Consider the following 7,053-nt stretch of genomic DNA (forward strand, 5'->3'; position numbering starts at 1 on the left):
ATTAAACATATCAGGTACGCAGAACAAAGTCAGCGTCTGCTGGGTCTCAGGGCACATGGGAGTAGAAGGCAACGAGAAAGCGGACACAGCTGCTACACCGCTGACAGGACCCGAACCCTTCTGTGGCATAGGAACCCAGACTATCAAGGATCTCGGACAGAAGGGCAAAAAGAAAATGAAGGAACAATGGAATTCACTCATTGGACATAGGCAATCCAAGAATCTCCTAACAAATTTCGGAAGAAAAGAAATTAGAGAATGTGCCAAAGGAAGCAGGAATAAACTGCGAATCCTAATAGGATTCTTAACAGGACACTGCAAGCTAAATGGACAATTAAAGAATATTAAGAGGAGACACCAACACCTACTAACAAATTGCGGTGCTACACTGGCCCGCCGGAGGAAGTGCCTTGGGATGTACAATGAGATCATAGAAGAGATTCAACCAATGAAACCGGGCGTATTAATCAAGTTCCTTGATGAAATAGGACTCACCGATGTGCTTTAGGTAGAGAACAGGGGATAAAATAGCTAAGGGCGCAGTATATTATTACATCTACATCTACGTGATTCTCTAGCATTCGTTAAAGACTTTTCCCGAAGTATTATTTTCATTTTTAATATTAAATTTGTTAGTTGGTTTTCCGCACCATCTAATGAAGGACTGAATCGAAACGGTATTTTTGAAAAAGATTCTACCAACTCTGAAACCAAACAAGAACCCTCAGTACTGTTTATTAGATGGAATGAATATTAGATGATGTATTCCACATAATTGAAGGGTTGCATGCCTTGGCTCCATTATTCCATTATTATTTCCACTTTATCGTATACGCTCTTAATAGAGCGTTTAGGATAAAGTTCAAATATTGTGTCCTATGATTTTGAATATTGTGTCGTAAGATTGTATGTATTTATTAGCGTGAATGTATGAATTGTGAGCCGATGGTAGAATATTGACTACCTATCAACCTCTCGGTACTGCGTATTGGATGGAAAAAAGGTTGTTTGATTTGGTCCATGTAATTTAAGGGTGGTATGCATTGGTTCCATATAAAGAACGTGTAGGAATGACACCTCCATTGAGAATTGAGCTTGAGTACGGCAGCGAATATCTAGATCCTCCAGTTCCGATTCTTGGAGGAAACAGGGTTGTTTTATTGTGTGTAGTAATGATAGTTTTCTGTCCCTAGCGTGAGTTGAGAGTGAATGTGTAGTGTGAGAGGGCCTATGGCGGAATATTGTGTACTCCACCACCCTGAGTTAATAATATGCAAATAGGAAAGAGTGTACATAAGAGTGAGTTAGAGTGGTTTTGAAATGAGACTGATTGCGTTGTGGCACGGTCAATTATGTAGGAGGAATAGTACTCCACTACCCCTCAGTGAATGGTTTGTGAGTAAGAACGTATGTGGATGGATTTATGAACTGATTGCGTTGGGTGCTGAATTGACCTAACTGTAGAAAGCATCCAGAGCCCAACCACGGCGGCTGGACGGATAAGACCGCGGAATGGCGCCGGTCTGCCAACACCCGAGGTGGGTGATCCTCGAGATCTGACGGTAAATTTTTGTAATTTACAAAAGTATGAATTGCCGGTGGACTGCGAGAAGTGATAGTCTCAACTCAACAGCATGTGCAGATTTGAGCTTATATAAGTCAGTAATCAGTTATCAGAACGGCCATATTGGACGTGTGCTGTAGCACAGTGTTTTTTTTAAGTTTCCATTTTTGACGTTAAAGTCGAAAGAACGTCTGAGCCATCAGTTAAAGTTCTGTTAGCGATCAACGCCGTTTAATTACAAATTTCAAAACAGAATAATAATGACACTCAAAAATACAGCTCTGCAACTTAATGGTCATTATAGGACTTTCGGCTGACTATGGCATTTTGCAACAACGCAAATTACACATGTTAAAATGCACATGTGACTCGTTTACCTAAGAATCAACTTAATCGATTAAAGTAGAAAATTTCTAATGGTTATAAACAAATCAAAACATTGGTTTGTGTGATGCTTCTAATCGATTTTCAATAGCAATTTCGGTTTTTACCTTCAAGCCCAAATGGAAGAATTCACTAAGTAAAATTCTCCAGCGAGATTTAAAAAATCTTATCAGGGCCCATGACCATTTTTGCGTGATAAGCATTTTTTATCCAATTAGGCAAATGATGAACGTTAAAATAAGCCTAGAGCATTACAACAGGTATAAAACCATTCATCACCGATCGACCTAGATATCGCACGTCCTATTGTAAGGCCAAATCTAAAAAATTCGGGAACCAACTTTGACATGATGCTGGAATGAAATCGGCGAAATTTAATATATAAGTATTTATTCCCCCTAGGAAATACGTAGTGATTTCATAAAAGTGGCCTGTACTCTATGAGGTCTTCTGTAATCTAAAATAATCAAGTGTAATCTTCTTTAAAGATAAGTGAGATTGAACACGAAGTTCTGCTTTATTTTCGACTGACTTTAAGGGTCCGCCTCTGCCCAATTGTCGAATTTCTGCTTATGAAAGCTCAAACCCGCAATGGGCCTAAACCAGAAACCTGGTGTAACAATTTGGTGCATAGATTTTTTTTTATAGTGTGATCTAAGAATAAGGGTGTTCCACACTAAGGGTTAAAGGGGTTAAAGAGTTAAAAGTGATACATATAAAATTATAATATAAGCTGAGAGATCACAAGAAATTGGGAGGGGGTTTAAAGGAATATGGTAAATCGGTAGTCCTTCAGACACTTAAGACAAGCTTCCCGCCGTTTTCAGACTAAACGTAAATCTACTCAACAACGAAGATGGCAAAACGATGATAAGTAGATCATGATTAAATTAAAAAATACAAACGGAGGAGACAAATTGCCTTTGAAATTTGACCATTTTTCAATGTTAATAAAACGTATCCATTTTTATACCATGGTATGACTTTTCAGTAAAAACAAGAAATATTCAACCTTAATTTAAACCTTTCCATTTTCCTGTTTTGCCAGCTAATTTTTACGTTACTTCAAGATAAATGGTAGTCATTAATCCGCCTTTGTCTACCATTAATCTCAGAGATAATGTTTTTCTTCAAATTTATATGACAAAATGTCTTTTATTTAAACATATTATGTTGCAACTTTTCTGCCTTTTAGTTCTTAAATATTTTTTAAAAAAATAATGTTATTTATTAGATTATTAAATGTATTTAAGATATTTTGAGATTTCTAAAATTATATTTTTCGTTAGCTAATAACTAAATTAGAAAGGGCTAGAATTTTAGGCTGACATAAAAAAGTAGTAATATATCAGAATATTTGGAATTTAAAAATTATACCTCTTCGCTTTTTGAACGAATTGGAAGACCTCGACGTCTTCTTCATTGACTTGACTTTTTAGGCTTAAGTTAAGGGGGCGAGTTAGACGCTAAGTCCGTTGTGTGACTGAGTCTGCCACCCCCAAGGTATCAAGTTCACACTCCCTCCTGGCCGCCCCTTCTCACTCCCTCTTTCTTCGAGAGTTTTATAACCGTGACCTAGTATCCCCTTATGGTAATTTCGCCCTTATTCTTGACCATTTTAAACTTATCGATATTTGGCCAAGAAGGAAATTGCGTGCATTAGGCAAAGCGGTTCTTGATGAAATATTACGACGTGGCAGGACTGCAACGAGGAGTTCCGTTTAGGCAAGGCCGTTCTGGAAACGATTGGGTCGCGGATTGGGACAGACAAGCAACCATCAAAAAAATCATCGATGATTTAATTGATTTATCATTTAAAAATTTGGTTGCAATTATGCAGATTCGCAAGATAATCATGAAAAAACCAGGCTATCACAACTGCAAATTCCTTCACATCTTTGCTCTTACTTTTTTCAAAATCATACACGACAGGTTACAAAAAGTAAGTCAGTGTAAGAAAAAAGACTAGAATATTTATAGTCTAAAAAAATATCCAGAACTATACGTCTGACACCAGACAACAACCACCTCTTGCCGAGATGGTCCAGTTCATGATATGTCACCAACAAGAGGGTCGACGGAGGACCAATCAGGTCAACAGTAACCGTTCTTAGGAGTCGGTACATACCAGGTAAGAGCCATCGTCTGGAATCACTTCACTCGCGTGCCAAATCGCATACAATCCCTCTGTGTAAACGCTACAGTGCGGTGGGAGTGACCAAGAAGTGGTCCCTCGTAATACACGGTGCCACACCATCGCCGGTCTATGAGAACGAGGCGAAAACCAACGTACCTTGATATAAGTTCCAAGAACTTAGTTTGGTAAAGGTATGGCTGAGTAGACGACTTGGCTAACACGGCTAGACGAGTACGACCGGTTGCCAAGCTCGAGAACCGTTCCCATTATCATCCCACGTCATCACCTAAGGGCTTATTCCCAGCGGTCACGTCCCGGCCTGAAGTTTCTCGTGTATTCTGCTGAACTGACACATGAAAGCGGAAGTCTCGGTTTGGCCAGAAACCCCGCCGCACAAGTGGGGGTAAGCTGCTCTCTCCGAAGTTCGGGCCGCAATACTCCCAGCTCCTTTTTCTTCCTACCTGATGACTACCTACTTTTTTCCAAAGAAAGATCCTCTCTACTTGTACCGGGTGATGATTTATAAGCTACACCGCTTTTATTTCTTTTGTTTGGAAATAGTTAAAAAAAACTAGGACTGATCTTTACATATTTTTTACGTACAATCTGAATCTCAAGTACAATACTCAAGTCAAATATCTATAACTATACTTAGTCAGCAGTCTGATGCGGAATCCCCACACAAGACAACACACAACACCTTAACTTGCACAACTACGAGGACTTCTATAACCGAAATCCGTTTTGACCGTCAACACTAAACTAACCTTATACAAGACTTTACTACGACCACATACGGAGAGGAACTGTGGGGCTCTGCCAACACCAGGGCATCCAATCCTTCCAACCAAAAGTCCTCAGGTAAATGGTTAAAGCCTATTACTTCACTAACTTCACTATCCACGATCTCAACATTCCTTTTGTCAACGAACTGGCCCTGATTCCAAAACTAATACAATAACCTCTCCATCCATCCTAACCCTACTGCTCGAGCCCTTTTACACATACCCATCCCGAGAACCCGCCACGATGATGGCCTCGAGACCTGCTTGCCCCTTAATCCCACACACTGAGTCCCAGTATTGGCTCGCTTCTCATAGCATGTTTCCTTCGGTGTATCGCTGACAGTAGTGTTAGTACTATGAGCGTGTAAAAAAAAAGTACTGTGATCACATTTGCATAATATATTTGATATGTACAAATAGGATAAAAAAAAGCTTTAAATTAAGTTAAATTTATAACTAGTTTTCCAGCAAAACATTTCAGAAAGTAAGAAAGAATGTAAAAATACGCCTTATAATGTTTTAGTTTTACGTTGTATCACGTTTTTTTGGGGGGTCTTCAATGGGTATTTTGAAATATATTTCATTGTTTAATTATAGGAAAATAGCAAATAATCAATTGTGCAATAATAAAATAATTATTAAATTACATTAATAACGTGTTAACGTTAACGACCTATAATATCCACCATTACAACTGCTTGTTTTATTTTCACCGAGCATAGATATTGTAGTTTTAAATAAGGTTTTTTTGTTGTTGTTATTAATTAATTTGTTTCACTTTCATTAGAATGTGCAAAACCAAAACTGACCAAGCAACTCACATGCCAACAGCCCAATTGGATTACATAGTTTTAGTTTTCCGTACGGATTCGGAACGAATACTGTTTCACTCTCTGATGCATGATATCTCGCTCTGTCTCTCTCTCTGTGAGAGAGAGAGAGAGAGAGAGAGAGAGAGAGAGAGAGAGAGAGAGAATGAGTGAGAGGAAATGGAAACTAGTTCGCATTTCTAAGCAAGGCAGTAGGAATGAAGGAAGGGTATGGTCAGTATGACCTCCTTCCCAGTCACGCCAAACTACATCACGGAACATCAGCCTCTTAAACCAGACGTCTTGAAATGTTTTTTTCAATTCCAAGCCACCCAAAACACACAAAAAGACAGAGAGAGGGAAAAAACGAGAGGGTAGTGAACTGAGAGGACGAAGAGAGAAAGAGAGAGAGAGGAATCTTTAGATTAATAAAATAAATAAAAATATAAGAAAATAGCAAGAATCTTTACCAAAGCAATAAAACAACATTGAAATTAAGAACATCTATTGTACTGTCTTCGGTTCTATTAAAATGTGAACCACAATCACTACATGAAACGAGGGTTCACCGAAGGTTTTTGATTTTAAAATAAAATAAATTGAAAATAACATTTTTATGTGTGTTTAGTATTTAATTTCCCCACTTGTGTACTATAATAGTGAAATTTTGTGTTCTTTTTATAAGATGTGTGTGAAAAAGAGCCATTTTGAATCGTCCGGCTTGTAGAAGCTCCAAGTTTTAAAACAGAAGCATAAATGAACTAGATAATCTCTGTCATATGTAGTTTTTCATTTGAAGGATTTTTCAGCCAGGGAGGATTTGAAAGGGCTGAAAAGGGTTAGGCTCGGTTCGACACGATTCACGTCCCAGTCGGTTCATTGATCCATCGAAACAGAAATTTTACGCTTTACTCACTTGTGAAGGCTGTAAGCACTGAAGATAAGCAGCGAGGGAGGGCGAGCCTCGCTCTGCACATGTTTGTGCTTAAAGATAGCACCCGGAACTGGTCTAATTGTTTTGTTGGTAAATAGGGCACTATAGCAACCTTGTCAGCGGTTGCGCTCTCCATTTATCCACAATGTACACCCTCCATTTTTTTTACACAATGTACTCGGTGCAAAGCTAATGGCTCGCTCTTTAATTTTTCTAGGAAATAACTTACAAGGAAAAACAATGATAACAATAATACAAATAATTTTAATTATTATGTGTGGTGTTTAGTGACCGTTAGTTAATGATTATTTAGAGATCGTGAGATGTGATCTGGTGTGACGTAGGGTTTAGAAAAACATTTTCTTTATCGTGCCAACATTTCGATCTTTATTGATATCATCTTCAGGGTTCAAAGTGTTTGTTTGCTGTGTAGATGTGTC

At 38.4% G+C, this 7,053-nt stretch overlaps 1 protein-coding gene across 2 annotated transcripts in view; it reads right to left on the reverse strand.

Annotated features, from left to right (window-relative positions):
• Positions 1–6,670, reverse strand: part of LOC106665426 (ankycorbin) — a 36,213-nt gene extending 29,543 nt beyond the window's left edge. The window contains exon 1 of one of the 2 annotated variants that reach the window (XM_014391842.2): positions 6,596–6,670. The gene's annotated coding sequence lies outside the window, so the exon portion shown is untranslated. Of the gene's footprint in view, positions 1–3,325; positions 3,414–6,595 lie in introns of those variants that run through there. The other variant, XM_014391841.2, reaches the window with a different exon arrangement.
• Between the last annotated feature and the right edge of the window lie 383 nt (positions 6,671–7,053).

The sequence above is a fragment of the Cimex lectularius genome, unplaced genomic scaffold (assembly GCF_000648675.2).
Source record: "Cimex lectularius strain Harlan isolate CLEC.00 unplaced genomic scaffold, Clec_2.1 scaffold9, whole genome shotgun sequence".
Classification (NCBI taxonomy): domain Eukaryota; kingdom Metazoa; phylum Arthropoda; class Insecta; order Hemiptera; family Cimicidae; genus Cimex; species Cimex lectularius.